Here is a 14774-nt window from a genome sequence, read left to right as displayed (position 1 = left end):
AGGACAGTTTGCATTATAATTCGGAGAAATACACTGTCTATGCAGAAAGCTTTCCAACTAGAATGATAGGATTTCCCAGGAAGCCGTGGGCATTATTCTGCTTTGGAACCTAAGGAGTTAAAAGTCTTCAAATTGCTGGAGCAGAATCAAGTCTATTTACCTAAGCTTATCACCCAGGGCAGCCAGGTCAATCATTTACTGATGAAAGGCTGTTTCTTAACTTTGACGGAAGACCACTAAAGCCCATGCCTGACTATCGCTATAGAAGAGACGCTAGGCAATGTAGAAGATGCTGTTCTCTGCAGCGATAGCTGACCANAAAAGCAGCAGTCAAGGTAGGTGATCTCTCCGGTCATGGGCCTTTCTTTCAAGGTCACAAAGCAAGCGTTTTGCCCAGCCTTGTACCCAGAGCGTCTCCGATGATGGTCTACTGAAAGAGATGTGTTAGTCATGTCGAGGGGATTCGATCATTTGTCCACCAGCGTGTTCTGCAAAGTGGGCTGTATTTTTCTTCCATCTTCCCTTCCTTTTGAAAATTGTTGTTGTTCCTCTCCATATTTCAAAGGTCTGGAAAGTTTTCTATCTTTCGTCATAAAAATTGTATTTGTGATTTCTTGAAATCCTTCCATTAGTCATGACTCTTCAAACAAAGTTTTGTTCCAGATTTTGTTGGCACGAGTTCTTTCTGCTTTCAATATCTACCAGGACAGTTTGCATTATAATTCGGAGAAATACACTGTCTATGCAGAAAGCTTTCCAACTAGAATGATAGGATTTCCCAGGAAGCCGTGGGCATTATTCTGCTTTGGAACCTAAGGAGTTAAAAGTCTTCAAATTGCTGGAGCAGAATCAAGTCTATTTACCTAAGCTTATCACCCAGGGCAGCCAGGTCAATCATTTACTGACGAAAGGCTGTTTCTTAACTTTGACGGAAGACCACTAAAGTGGTCTGACTATCGCTATAGAAGAGACATGCCTGACTATCGCTATAGAAGAGACACTAGGCAATGTAGAAGATGCTGTTCTCTGCAGCGATAGCTGACCAGAGACATTTTAATCCTCCACAGAGTAGTAAATGCCACGGGGTCCTTCCTAGCTCAATAATAAATAAACACGAGCAAGACTCACACACAAACTGAATACCTGATGTCACCTCAGGCATAAGAGCTTGTGACATTGGAGAAGTTTCCCTTACTTCTGGAGGTCTATAGAGAAAAAAAAAATTGACTGTAAAACAAGTTACTAAGTGATTCTTGAGGGGGAATAAGATTATTAAGTAATCACCAAAAACAATGGAATTTTTCTCCTTCAAGTCTACACATTCCAGAAAATGTTATTTGTAATAAACATTTAGATCCGAATACAACGCCTCCGGAAATGTTGTCATACCGTTTACCCATATATACTTGTCAGGTCTGTGCAATGGTTCCCAGCTCTTATAGTTTTAGAAGCCTGGTGATAGAGAAGTCTATTTTTCTGAACTCCCTTTAGGAAAGGCATTGGGCAGTTGATTCAACAAGGTAATGTTTGACACTACTTTTGTCAATCATTTATGGAACTGAAGTGAATCCCCTTTGGTGTGGTTTGTGGCTGGAATTTTTATGTGGCTCAGGCGGTTAACTAGATGCAGGAGTGTAGGCCACTGCAGAGAATGGCCTGGACACAAGTCCCATGTGTGATTTGGGGTGAGTCTGTGGCTAACTCCCAGGAATGTGGTGAAGAATTATGGTAACGGATACATTTCTGTGAAGATATTAACTCTGTAAAATGTTAAGTGTGCATCTGGCTGGTTTCCAGAGAATGTTTGTAGATAATGCATGTGATGGAGGTGGTTTGGAAGGGGGGAAAGTGTGTCAGAGCATTCCAATGCATTGGCCAGATTTACCCATAATCCCTTAGGCTGCCTTAGGAGCAGATAAGGCTTATCTATCCCTTCTCTGCAGCATCTGGAATAGGCCAAAACGCTGGTGGCCCTTGAGAATATATCCAGCTTTTCTTCCCATTTCATGCATATTGGATATTAGGTGGAGGGAAGATTATTCTCAGGATTGACTGAACTGGGTAGACAGTATTAGTCCTTTTACAAATTAGGAAATGAGAACTCAGAAGTTGACTCAATGTTTATTTATTTTTGAAAGAGGGGAGAGAGAGAGAGAGTGTGTGTGTGTGAATGAGCAGGATAGGGGCAGCCAGAAAGGGGAACAGGATCCAAAGTGAGCAGTTAGCCCAACGTAGGGCTCCAACTGTGAGAGTCATGTGAGACACAAACTGCGATATCATGACTTGGGCTGAAGTCAGACGCTCATCCGACTGAGCCACCCAGGTGCCCTGAACCCAAAAGTTAATTAATCTGCCCAAGTTTACTCAGTCAGATACTGAGTCAGGATTCCACCAATCCAGTGCTTTTCCAAAGCGGTCATGGAGTTAAGCACACGCAAGAACATAAATTGTGGGCATGTGGGTGTTGGGAGGGCGGTCACATAGGAAAGCCAGGTTGACTAACAAAGCCAGAGGTCTTCCATTGGCCCTCCGATGTGCCATGCCTGAGGTCAGCCGGGTACCCCTCTCACCCAAACTCCAGCATGGACTAGACTAGACCTTCTGTGAGGGCAAGTAAAGGGAACAACAGGCTGGGAGCAGAGGGAAGTGTTCCCAGCCCCAGTAGTGACAGTCACGGGAGTCTTCCCAGTCCTGGATATGCCTGAAGTAAACCCAGGGAATGTTCAGGCTAGATCTCTGCGTCTTTCTATTCCAGAGACTCAAATTCATGAGCCCCAACTTAAGAACAACATTTGAACTATTTCTAGGGAAACAAATGACACCATTCCAATCCTTCTCTGGGAACAACAACAAAAAAAAGTAATTACAATTTCACTTCACCTTAGCTAATATCCACTCATCTAAATCCAAGGGGCTGGGGCAGAAACAGGCTTAAAGCAAGAGGAAGCTTCAACAGTCTATCATATCGAGGCTCCCAGTATCTGCAGCCCAAAGAGGCCCATGTCAGCTTGGGTTCCCAATGGCTTATGGGTGTCGTTCAAGCAGTGAATGAGTAAGGCACAGCAGCAAGGCTGCCTTTCCTCCAACCTCCATTCCGCTTTTGTTTGGATACATCCTAAAAATTCCATTAGCTGTCTGGCAGAAATTCCAAAGCAGCCACAATTCCTGAGCATTTACAAGATCAAGATAAAGAAAGGCCATCGTGAAATGTGGTTGGCTAAATATCTTTGAACAAAGAGTTCCTTCTTTTTCCAGACCTACCTCATGCATACCTAAGCGGGTGATAGCAAGCGCATTACAAACAGAGATCGCATTGCCAAGGCCATTGAGTACCCTTTTCTGATGCAGCTGACCCCGTAAGAATTGTACTCACATGGCATGCCGTCATTTAAGTGGAAGCTGAAATATAAGGCCTCATCACCACATTTCACCCTTAGCCAGTGCCTGTGACATCCAGGAAATGAACTACTGCTCTTTTATCTACATATCATAATCTAATCCTTATAAGAAATGTATGCAATTTGCTCAGCTCTCGTATATTGCACAGCTAGTAAGATGAGGTGAAGTTTGAGTTGGGGTCTGCCTGGCCAAAGCCCATGTTCTTTGGCACTCTGTTTTGGGAAAAATACTCAAGAGTATGTATACTTTTTGTATCTTAAGGGTAAAAGAGTACAGAGTCCTTTCTAAATTGTTAGCTTGGATCCTCAGAGCACATATCTATGACTCCTTCAGCCAGGTATTTTTGATCGTATATAGTATAACACTCAACATCATAGTGGTCTTCCTCTCCTCCAGAAAGTAACAAAAAAAAACACACACACACACACACACACACACACACACACAATCGCCCTTAAGTCAGCATTTCTATCCCTTTCTGAAACTGTGAAAAAATAATGGCCCTTATCTCCTGGTTCATGAACACGGTTTTGCTTATTTGTTTGATTTTAATGTAACATAGAGACAAATCTCTTCACTTATTGTACCAGGATTTTTTATTTCTGTGAAAGTCTCTCGTTGGGAAAGTTGGATATATCAAAAGTTCCTAGTCTGGTGTTAGTTAACTTCATCACAGTCCTGTGAGAAAGGTGTTATTGTGAGACGACATCCTTTCAGATAAGGAACATGAGACTCAGTAAAGGTGAGTGCCCTCCTCAGAATCACTCTGCTAACAAGTCCCATAAGTCTTAGGATTCCAAATTCTTTACTCTTTTTTTTCTAACAAACAAGCAGTCCCCTGGACCCTTCAGGCTTACAAATGGCGGGAATTGGACAATACAAGCTATTTTCAGAAATTACAAATGCCACCTGACTACATAGCCTCTTCTCAGGCTTCAGAGACCTACTCAGATGTTGATGGCTTTGCTTTGGGCTGACATTCTATCGGGTCAGTGTGGTAATGCTGTTACGCTGATTACATTTTCATTGAGCAATGGAAATGAAGACACTACTTGATACTTAATAAAATCTGCCTTAAAGGCAAATTCATTTAACCCATGTGCCCATATAAGCAAAGAAAGAGATGGAAGGAATTCTTGCCAGGAAAAAGGTAAGAAACCACTCTCCTCTCATCGGCTGCATGCCTATGGGACAGTATATGTGCGTAGGGGTTACAGGGCCGCCAAGGTGCCTCTTGATATACACAGTTCTTCTCTTGGTGAACTCTGTGACCAGATGGTGTCTTGTGGGTCAAACAGGTGCCAAATGATAGGAAACCTAAGGAAATCCTTCTTCAGATGGGGAATCTGTCATGGGTGTGTCCCCAATACCTATAGAAGCCAGCTAATGTGACAGGAAGCATTCTTGTGCCCTGTGAATTTCATCTCAGTCTTAAGATGCTCTGAGGGGTCAGGGAGCCCTGCATCAGTTGTGCATCTGGAGGGGACCAAGTGTTTTCTTATTCTTAATGCTTCACTGGGAACTGTTCCCGGAGGCCATCTGAGTCTCCATCCCATGTGACGTCTTGTATGTGTCCTTGCATTGGGGTTAATGTGCATTTTCATTGCACTTTGGTGCCCATCTCCTTGCCCTCAGAGGCTCTACGGGTGTTGGTGCCGGAGAACCCATATGCCCTGGGAAATGAGCAACCAGAGCGAACGAAACTTCTGTCCTGCTCCACACCAACTCGTTCCCCTCCTCTCCACAGTTCCAAGGTCAAGGTTCCCTTGGGAGCAGTTAGGGAACTGAAGGTCACAAAAAGCTGGCAGTTCACGGTGCCTTGGAGGGTTTCCCAGAAAGCAAAATGAAAATGAGATTGTTTCCACATAAGAACTCTGTATTTGGAGGACAGGATTCAGTCTGCATTTGCAGTTTCACTGTGCACTTGGGTAACCCCCACAAAGTCTAGTTGTTTTTCTTTTCCAAAGTCAAAACAATATCAGAAATACTTCCTGCAGAGAACTCTAGGCAGAATTTTTTGTCATCGCCGAGCTGATGTTTTCAAGGATACACGACTTAAGATAAGCCTTATATGGTGCGTTTGGCTGAGGCTTTTGTGTCTTTCTGCATAAAGGTGGCCTGTCCATGGGCCCTGCTTTATTGTAATCTCATTAGATTTCACAGTGTAAGCAGCTGGAAACTTGTGGTTAGTAAGTGAGCAGGTTGCAAAAACAAACAAACAAACAGAGAAGACCCAAAGGCCAAGCAAAGATGTTGCAGTGAAGTGAAGGAGCAGTGATGTGTAGGAGGAGATGGTAGGTTCTCTATAACCCAAAGAAAGCCCATCCCTCAATCTGAAAAGATTTACCCTCAAGTTCAAATATATGTATTCCACAAAATTTAGCTTTATTTCCTGGACAGGAGTCCTGAATACAGGCAAGAACCAATGGCTAGACTTCCCCAAATCTGACTGCTTGCTACCAAAATTCATCTCATTTTTCTTCGCTCTGCAGATGGAAAAGCCTTCAATAAGAGGTATTATGATAGAATGTAGTTGTGTTGGTAACTCGTAGTCCAACCAATAGAATGTAGAACATCCCCCAACAGAGGCATTCTGGTCCTGACTCCACCATTGTTTTGCTCTGTGGGTTTTAAACATCTTGGTGGTAAGTCAGATTTGACTCGTTACTCTCGGCATCTTCCCTGTGAGTAACCACAAACATTCACTGATGGGTCATCCTCAGTTCTGCTAGAGTCCCCTTTCCGAGAAACGTGTTGGGCACTATTTCCAAAACAAGATTAAATAATCTTGAAGGTTTTTAATTTATCAAGTGAGCCAAACCACAGTCTCCTTGGAGTCCCCTGTTTGGGTCTCTGTGTTTGTATATATGTACTTTCAATTATTTGTACAGTACTCTAAAGGTTACAAGTTCTCAAATATTCATTGATGGCAATAAATTGATAGAGGACTGAAGATTTTGTAGAGGCAGTGATTTATCTTTTTTTTTTTAAGTGTATTTATTTTGAGAGAGTATGTGTGAGAGAGAGTGGGGGAGGGGCAGAGAGAGAGAGGGAGAGAGAGAATCCCAAGCAGGCTCCATGCTGTCAGTGCAGAGCCCGAACTCACGAACCATGAGGCCATCACCTGAGTCGAAGTAAAGAGCTGGACACTTAACCCATTGAGCCACCCAGGCGCCCCTGTAGAGAAAGTGATTTAAAAAAAAAAAAAAAAAAGACTTTGTCACTGCCTAAAGATGACTAAAGAAAGAACGAGAAGTGTCAACCTATAGCGTGGAGGGACTGATGCGTTGAAGGTGCCCTGCTCTCAGGACATGCAGTAACACAACGGCACAGCAATAGAAGACGGGTTTTGTCTGATTCTGCTGACTGCGTGACACTGAGCACATCACTTCAGCTCTCTTGGCCTCAATTATCTTTTTATTTTTAATGGAGATAAGGGTGTGGGTGTGTATGATTTTTTTTAGGGTCTCCTCTAGTTCTAATTTTCTGTCTTCTATGAAAAACTAGAAAAGTTAAGATCGACAGTTCTTTTAAAAAGAAAAACGCAAATGGTTTTCATTTCTCTTGAGCCACTTTCCGTCTCAGACAAATGAACTGGGGGGAATAAGAAGCTGCTGAAAAGATCTCAGGAACGAAAGTCCGAGGATGGGCATCGATGTTTTCTGGAGAAGAAGCCCACTCAGCTGGAAAGCTGGAGGCGAGCACCTCTGAGCGCTCTTGTCCTGCGGCAACCAAATCCGGCGCTGACACTCAGCTTTGCCACACCTGTGTCACTAATGTGCGCTCCAGCGAGCAGGCGGTCATGACTATTATTTTCCCTTTGTAAACAGACAAAAGCCCTTAAAGGTGACGCGACTTGCCCAAGGTTACAGAAACATGGCAGTGGGTCAGACGGAACTGTGTGTGTTGGTGACATTACAAGCAAAAGACGGAAGAGTGAGGGACAGATCTGCACCTCCTCTTAAGTTCACAAAACAATGGTCAAGGGCTCTGGCGGAGCTTTAAGTTTGCTTTGGATCCTGAGATCATTCTCGCCCTCCTGCCCCTCCCGGAGCCCCCTCCCGGCTGCCCTGCCCAGGGTTACTCACCCAGGTTGTTGCGCTCATGTCCCTTCTTGCAAGCTTCATGAGAGGCTACGCGTAATGAAAAGAAGGCAGAACAAGGAAGAAGAATGTATTAAAGATCTTCCCTGAGGCCCTGAACGGATAAGCGCAGTTTTCTTGGGCGAGGCTCTGGTTTCCCTCTTATATTCCACAGAAATGAATGGTCATCGGGATGACTGACAGGATTAGGACGTTCCCTTCCAAGCGTGGATAATTTTTATTTTTCACCTCTGGGGTTATTTCACTCTTCTCTGCTCTGTTTCTCCTGTAAAAAGGAAAGGAGAATGCTTGCTCACTGTGACAAGGTGAAAGCAGCCCAGGGCAGGACTATTCAAAGGAAACCGCTAATTGCACCAAGCACCAGGCACCAACGGCATGACTGGAAGTGCTAGTGAAGAAAGCATACAGCTCATGGTCCACGTGGGTTTGCTTATCACTTTGGACCCATGCCTGGGGAGCTCTAAGGCCCTGAAGAACCACACTCACAATAATGGAAAAGAACTTCTGGCCCCAAAAGAAAAGCACTGAAAGAAATTAGGCACCAATGGTCTCACGCTCTCAGCATGAGGCTGCATCACTTTGCTGCCCATTTTTGTCCCTTTTTAAAGATGAGAAAGATGCCTGGGTGACTCAGTTGGGTAAGCACCTTACTCTTGATTTTGTCTCAGGTCACGATCTCCAGGTTGTGAGATTGAGCTCCGTATCAAGCTCTGTGCTATCAGATTCTCAGTCTCCCTCGCTCTCTTCCCCTCCCCCACTCACTCTCTTTCTCAAAAATAAATACGTAAACATAAAAAAAAGAAAAGATGAAAGAGGGAAAGACAACCTTAATTATTATCACCAAGCGATATCTGGTAATTTTCCAGGTGATGGGGGAACACCGTGAGTTCAGTAAGAATAGACTGGCTTTCTGACAGGGTCCTCAAGTGACTTTCTGTTGTACTCAACAGAAATGTTGCTGAGTCTACACTCTTCTTAGTTTTGACCCTACTTCTAATATCTAATTGACTTCTTCTCAGGTGGTCTTTTGGGGAAAGAGATGGGTAACATGGTAATGTGTAGTTGATGCCATCCACAACCATATTGGCTAGGCTCACTTTTTAAGCCACAAAACAAACAACCAAACAGCAGAAGTCACCCTTGGGTTACCCCCCAAATATACATTCAGCTCAGGCAGGATGGGAAGAAAATAAGCTTATGATTCAAACACGTACTACCTCTTAATGAGGCCAGAGAACCAAAGTGGCGCATGATTCCAAGAAGCACTATTAATGTCAAAGGTAGCTCAAATATAGACCTCATTGAATTAAAAATAAAAACAAAATACAACAGTCAAGTTCTGAATACACAGTGCTGAAACACGAGACAATCCCATACATTTTCCAATGCTAATAACCAAGTGACAAAGCACCAGTTAGTCCTCTTACAGGTTCTTCTACAGAGTCAGTGAGTGCACCATCACTTCTTGAGTTAAACTGAATTCCCAATATTGGATTGGATTCTCCAGCCCTGTAAGTTTTCTAGTAGGAGAAAAACCATTTAGGAAGCAAAATAAAGTTCTGTTTTCCTATTTTCAAGAAGCCAGCTGGTCACTCATATACCTACCTGTAGTCCCCATTAAGCACATAGTCAGTGAGAACCAGTGTGCATAAGTATTCTATCTGTGCCCCCAAGACTCTGCCAGACAGCAGAAGTCAGGAGGGGCCTATCCTGCAGAGACTTTCCAGAAAATGCAGAGACTGTTCCCATAATCCCATTTTTTACTGCTTACTAGTCTGAAAGGCAAAGAGGCAGCATTTTAAACAGAGGAGACTTTCACACTATAAATCTTCAGGCATTTGGGGGCACCAAGTGTTTCGATGTAATTGCGGTAAAACTAAAATAATTTACAAGTTGTGTGTGTGTGTGTGTGTGTGTGTGTGTGTGTGTACATGTGTGCAACACATGGAAAGAATTTTAATATGAAAAAGGCATTAGATCAGTTTTGCAGAAAGAAAAATCTGTTATCTGAACTATTCTTGGTTGTATATTACACACATCTAGGTACTGGTTTAATTTCTGGAATTAATTAGCAAATGTCTGTTCAAAACATGGGCTTAAAAGACTTCTATTGGTAGCATAGTCCTTCTTTAAAATTGCCGCAACACATTTTGATCATTTTTGCAAGAGGCACACTATAAGAAGGTTTGGCATGTAAAACATTCCTTTGAGATATCTAAATGAATCTCTATATTGAATTTCATATCTTCAAGTAGCTCTTGGCATGCCAGATTTTTTATCTCATTACTATATTATTTAACATGATGTTTAACTAAGATTCACCAATGAAATTTGAGTAAGCTGATCAATTATTTGGTTGCACTGTATGCTTGGCCCACTCTCCAGACAAATTTTTTCTCCTATTCTGCAGACAGGCTCTCCGACCATGTCTGGTTATGCTCAGTCTTTGGCTGTTCCCTTAAAGGGATTATCTGAAGGTCATTTTTTCCTTTTTGAATGACTATCTAACATAATTCCCACTAGGATACTGCTATTTTTCATATGAATTTGTATCAGAAGCTATTAATTCCCACTTGTCCCTATCCAAGGTCATAACAGCATGTTGGAATCAAATATTTTCTATTGTTCTAACACAGATCTGATAAAAAAAAAAACATTTATAAGTGCCTAATACATGCTTCACCCTGTGTTATGTGCTATAGACACAGAAATGAGTGGCTCGCAGTTTTTCTCAAAGGAAGACAAACATTTCATGGAGCAAACGAACCCATGAGGAGCCAACACATCAACGTGTGAGGCGATAGGGACAATGATAACTGAATTCAGCACAGAAAAGTCCTAGATGGATGCTCAAGAAGACCTTCAAAGAAGTTGAGGTCCAAGTGGTGCTTTAAAGAAAGGAAATTAGGATTTGATTCCTTCCTTTTCAAGAATTCAGACTTCAAAGAGAAGGCTGCTTCCTTTTAGAAATTTGTCTGAATATCCTAGGAAGAAAAAAATGCAAGAGCAGAGATAATTGCGATAGCCATGACTCCAGCAGATTTGATTTCCTGGAAAAGGAAGGTAAGAGAAAGGTCCAGAGAGATTCCTCTAACTGAAAGGCAGGAACAGGAAGAACTAAAACTTTACCCTAAAATAGAGTCTATGCCTCATTCACGTTCCTTGAACTTGAGCTTTATTTTAGAATCATTCTCTGCAGCCCAGGCTTCAGATGCTTTCCCAAACCCTGGGGAAATTTGCCTGGTGAACTGTCTTGTTACGCATCTGATCTCTACTCAGCTATGACTTGAATTTCTTTTATCCTGGGAGCAAGCTTACACAGAATCACAGAACAAAACATTGGAGAAACAGCAGAGAAGTCTTGTGATGTCAGCAGCTGGCACCAGTTTGGAAGCTCAAGATTAAAGGAGAAGGATTACCTACCGGCACCATGCCCAATGGCCTCTATTAACATTGAACTCCAACTCCAGCTGTAACACCACACGTTTGAAGCAGGAGATAAGTTAGAAGGGTAGGCTTAGTAGCTTTCAACCTAGTCTGGTTGGAAATCTCACCACTTTCTTAAGTTGGCTTAGGTAAATGTTTAGTGCGTAAGTGAAAGTTTTCACCATCCTAAATAATGCACCCATTTCCTCGAATGGGCCAAGAGATTGTGGAGTTGTCTGATCCCTTTAGAAACCCAGATCTTAAACCACACTGCTAATGGATCAACTTACATGTTGGTTTCATTCTTTCATCCACTGGAAGGAAGAATATAGGTAAAACTTAATTAGGATAGATTTGACTGCATAAATACTAATACTTAAATACTAAATACTTAGGGCTCTTTTTACATATACTATAAGGAAAGGTAAGAATAGAAACAGTGAACAGAAAAGTATATTTGCAATATAAATAGCAGGCAAAAGTTTACTATCCCTAAACACTACTCACAAAGCCACACCAGCCAGAGGCAATGTCCCCGTAGAAAGCTGGGCAGAGAACGAACTGGCAGTTCACAAAAGAAGGAAGGTAAATAACCTCTAATCACTTGAAGAGCTGTTTAGCCACACTAAAAATGAAACAAAGGCAAGTTAAACAATAAGATGACATTTCCTTTGTATGGCATTTGCAAAATTAGGATAATACAAGGTACTGGTGACCAAGTGGGAAATAGATTACTTTCACACAACTGAGATGATATAAAGTGCGGATTGCTGCAACCCCTTTTCCTCAAGGGCATCTTGTCAAACCATAAAAATGTCTAAATGTGGGTAAATTTGGCCTAGGAAATGCACTTCTAGGACTTACTTTTAGACAATAATATAAGGATGCAGCAGAATTTTCCCACAATACACATATATCTGCATAAGGCTTGTTTATAGCAGTAAATTCTGATAAGAGCCTAAATATTCATCAGAGAAGGACTGAATGAATACACGCACACACACAGGCACACACACACATGCACACACACGCACACACATGCATACCTGTGGGTACAGTGCAGCCATTTCACATGATGACTTCCATCTAGCGGCACTGGTTCAGGGACTGAACTTTGTCACCAGTAGATCTATGATTAATGTATATCTACCAGTTACGAGCTGTGTAAACTGGGTAAGTCATTAGACTTCTGTAAGCCTCAGTTATCTCATCATTAAAAACTAGGACAATACTCCCTGTGTCTTACCATGAAGTTGAACTGGGTGAGAGTATGAAAGTAAAGTGCTCAGACTACCGCTTCGCACACCAAGGGCAGAATCGCCCAAGCGCAGGTGGCGACCAAGCCTCTTGACTCCATACTCTCAGCTTCTGCGCAAAATGACAAACTAAACAGACCCAAGATTTTACCTCTTGATGTTCCCAAGAACTTATTACAATAAAAATGTTTTTAAAAAGAATAAACTCACAACAGAAAAGAAAACACTGTAAAAAAAAGAACAGTCCAATCAATTTTCCTTTGTGACTGAAATTATTACTGCGATAAAAATGGATAGACTGAGAAACAATATTGAAGAAGTTTTTTTTTTTTTTTTTTTACAAAATTTAGAGCAAAAAAGACATTGGTGGAAATGTAAGATGAAAGATAATTAAATGTTAATAATAAAAATTAGAATAGCCAACATATGGGGCACCTGGGTGGCTCAGTTGGTTAAGTATCTGACTTCAGCTCAGGTCATGATCTCCCAGTTTGTTGAGTTCGAGCCCAGTGTCGAGCTGTGTGCTGATAGCTCGGAGCCTGGAGCCTGCTTCAGATTCTGTGTCTCCCTCTCCCTCTCTGCCCTTCCCCGTTCACGCTCTCTCTCTCTCTTTCAAAAATAAACATTAAAAAAAATTACAAGAGCCAACATATATGAAAAGCACTTGAGTATGTGTCAGGCACTGAGTTACACCCATTTCATGCGTTATTTCCAACAGTTGTCCCAGAAAAATCTATGAGGTGGCTAGTAATATTATTCCTTCTCTTTACATTGGGAGAGATTGAGGCATTAAGAAATTAAGAAATTTCTCCCAGGTCACAGCTATGGTGGATTTAGGATATGCACAAAGCCATTGTCGCTCTGTGCTAGATTGTTCTGTCACCAGGGCATCTCTGCCACCCCTGCTAAGGATTTTTCTGCATCACAAAGAAACAGGAACTGCATTTCCCAGACTGCCCTCCCCACATGGTTTCAGGTTAGAGCCTGCGGTGGGTATCTGTGATTTGGAAGGTCGCAAAGAAGAGGGATTATTCTCCAGAGCAGTCGCCAGCAGATGCACGGGCAGGAGCTGCATGTGCAGTTTGAAGCAGCTTCAAGGTGAACATGTAGGAGCACCTGGGTGGCTNACCCTCTCTGTTTCAAAAAAAAAAAAAAAAAAAAAAAAAAGATGAACATCTAGAGAGTTGTACAAAGCTAGGCCTGCAGGCTGAGCTTGTCAGTGACAGTTCATGAAACTTGCCCTCTTCCAGCCTTTCCAATGTTTGTTCCTTGTATTAAAACATGTCCTACTGAAAACACACAGAAGGGCTTTTGTTTTCCTGATCAAACTCTGACTGATTCAGGCACCAAACACTGAGACCCAATCCAGGAAGTTCCCATATCTAACTAACAGGTGTCCCAGAAACAGCACAGAAAATTGAAGGGAAAAAAAGTATCCCTTTTTCCTAAGTGTCCAAAAGTAGAATCTTAGCCCTCAGAAGTCATAATACTTAGATTAAAAGATGTCACGGACAGAAGAATCAATTTGAAAACAAACAAAAAGAGGGGCGGGTGGGTGGCTCAGTCAGTTAAGCGTCCCTTTTGATTTCGGCTCAGGCCATGACCTGGCACGGTTTGTGGGTTCAAACCGCGGGTTGGGATCCTCTCTCTCCCTCTCTTTCTGCTCCCCCAAAATAAATAAACTTCAAGACAAACAAAAATCCGAACGAAGCAAACAAAAACAACTAAGCAGTCTTGTGATATTTTAGAACGCCAAAGATTAGAAGAAAAAGCCAACGTTCCTAGAGGGGGAAAAAGAAACCTACAAAGAATGTAAATGAGACTGGCTCCCAGTCTCACCAGCATCACGGATGGTGCTCATAGATGTTGGGGAAATGCTTTCCAAGATCTGAAGCGACATGATTTCAACCCAAAATCCTACACGTGGCCAAACTATAAGTACGGGGTTAGAGGAAGATAGAAGCATTTTGAGTAGGTACGCTAAGAACTGCAAAATTTTCCCTTCTTCGCATGATTTTTTAAACGACGAAGTCCTAGGCCACTCGATAAACTTTCTATACAATGAAAGATGATGTGTAATTGTTTTAATACTACTGGTTGATTTCCATGAGTATTAAAAAATATATAGCATAACAAGCTTTCGCGTTCATGTAAATTATTTAGAGCCAAAGTACTGGAGATATATAGGAATAAAAATGAAATATAGTAGAACAGATAGTATGGACTATGGCAAGATTGTAAAGATAGGACATAAATGACTGAAGTTTGAGAAAGGCTTTGCTAACGTTAATGACTTAATATATTATCTCTTACAAATACATTCACATTTTATTTATTTATTTTTTTAAATTTTTTTTTATGTTNCCACCGCAAAGCCAGGGCGGAAGAGCCCAGGGACTATTATTTGTGATTTGCCACCTGAAGACAGCAGTTTCCTTGGCTTAGACTCCATGCTCCTCACCCACCCTATGTGCCCTCATTTGCCTACAAGTTCCATTTCTCATTATTAAGTAGTGCATTTAGCAACCTGGCTCATGCACCAATACTGTTATGTTTGCTTCCTCCTATTTCTCATCATTATTTTTTTACC

At 42.0% G+C, this 14774-nt stretch overlaps 1 protein-coding gene across 7 annotated transcripts in view; it reads left to right on the top strand.

The window, feature by feature from the left end:
• Positions 1–319: 319 nt before the first annotated feature.
• The window catches only part of PHLDB2 (pleckstrin homology like domain family B member 2), a 223128-nt gene continuing 208673 nt past the window's right edge, over positions 320–14774 (top strand). For all 7 annotated transcript variants that reach the window (XM_077771902.1, XM_077771906.1, XM_077771903.1 and 4 more), the window contains exon 1: positions 320–335. The gene's annotated coding sequence lies outside the window, so the exon portion shown is untranslated. The remainder of the gene's footprint in view (positions 336–14774) is intronic.

The sequence above is a fragment of the Crocuta crocuta genome, unplaced genomic scaffold (assembly GCF_008692635.1).
Source record: "Crocuta crocuta isolate KB4526 unplaced genomic scaffold, BGI_CrCroc_1.0 scaffold56, whole genome shotgun sequence".
NCBI lineage: Eukaryota > Metazoa > Chordata > Mammalia > Carnivora > Hyaenidae > Crocuta > Crocuta crocuta.
This window is presented reverse-complemented; position numbering and strand designations above follow the sequence as displayed.